This window comes from Ananas comosus, linkage group 10 (genome assembly GCF_001540865.1).
Source record: "Ananas comosus cultivar F153 linkage group 10, ASM154086v1, whole genome shotgun sequence".
NCBI lineage: Eukaryota > Viridiplantae > Streptophyta > Magnoliopsida > Poales > Bromeliaceae > Ananas > Ananas comosus.
In genome coordinates, this window is record NC_033630.1 from 11,397,489 (window position 1) to 11,399,244 (window position 1,756).

Below are 1,756 nucleotides of genomic sequence, written 5' to 3' on the forward strand. Positions count from 1 at the left end.
TTTGTCACTTGAACTATTAGATATATTTTTGTATCAAATTATAGATAATGTTCTATACAAATTAAACTATTGATCGTATAATATTGAGAATTTCAAGCTGCTCGTTTAGGGCTCGAGCTCGTTCGACTTGAAATTAGGCTCGCTCGAGCTCGGCTCGAATTAATTTCAATCCAAGCTTGAGCTTAAATTTAGGCTCGAAATTAATTTCAAGCCGAATTTGAGCCGAGGTAAGCTCGCTCGAGCTCGGCTCGTTTCCACCCCTACCTATAATTTCATTTTTCTCTTTTCGTCAGCTCCTACGTTAATATTTCGTTAAATTATTATATACAAAAAACTTCAGATACCCCACCTAGGCTTATCATATATTCGCTTTAGTACCCTTTAGTTTTAAAATTGTTACTAATTTAAAAAAAAAATTAGTGAAATGGATAATAAAAGAAAAAATAAAATCACGTGGTACTAAATTGATACACTTTAAACCACATGGTACTAAAATAAGAAAGTGTAAAACCACATGAGTGGTATTTAGGGGTGGAAACGAGCCGAGCTCGAGGGAGCTTATCTCGGCTCAAATTCGGCTTGAAATTAATTTCGAGCCTAATTTAAGCTTAAGCTTGGATTGAAATTAATTCGAGCCGAGCTCGAGCGAGCATAATTTCGAGTCGAGTGAGCTCGAGCCCTAAACGAGCCGCTTGAAATTCTCAACATCATACGATCAATAGTTTAATTTGTATAGAACATTATCTATAATTTGATACAAAAATATGTCTAATAGTTCAAAGTATAAAATAATTATATAAAATATAGTATTATAATATGAAAAAAAAAATTTATGAGTTGAATACCTAATCTTTTCAGCCCCACATGTCTTTTCTTCCGCCTTCAATCTCCATATTATTCATTTTCATTTATGTAGTCAAAAATAAATAAATTATATAGATAAATATTGGATTAAACTATCCAATCATATATAACTAAAATTAAAATTTTAAATGAATAATAATTTTTTACTTTAAAAATATTCTGTATATTTCCTCAAGCATACAATTAATAGCAAGACAGGCAACGGCAGGCATATGCTGCTACTTGGTAACTTGGAGGGCTTTCGGCTTGGCCAAATAGGGCGGGAGACAGAAAAAGAAAAAGAGAGAAACATATTGAAAATTTAGAGCTCTGTGAAAGAAAGAAAGAAAGAAAGAAAAAATGTAAAAATTTAGTAAAATTTAGCTCTTTTATTTGTCTATTGGGTTTGTTTTTATGGGCCAACAATATTGACCCAATTTTAACTAAACTCAGATTATTCACTCAGCCTATATATAATTAAGGCCTTTTTGCATAAAAAATCCACTTATTTTGGACTTTTGCAAAATCGGGCCACCTTTTTCGTTTTTGCAGATTCGGTCCGCTTTTTCAGCAAACTGACCAAAATACCCTTATACATTTTTCTCTTTCCTCTTTCTCTCTCCTCTTTTTTTTTTCTCGTTTTTTTCTTTCTTTTCCATGGACGCCGCCCGCGCCGTGCTGGAGCGGAGCGACCCAGAGTGGAGCCCGGCCGACGCCGTCGACGCGTCCGGCGTCGGCCTGCTGCACTCGGCCATCGCGCAGGGCCGGCCGGACCTCTTCCAGCTGCTGCTGGAGTTCGACGCCGACGTCGACCTCTGAGACCACCCGGGATTCGCCGTGCTCGAGTCCGAGGAGGTCAAGCGCGTCGGACTCCGAGCCCGACCGCTCGACCCCGACGCCCCGCTCAAGCCGG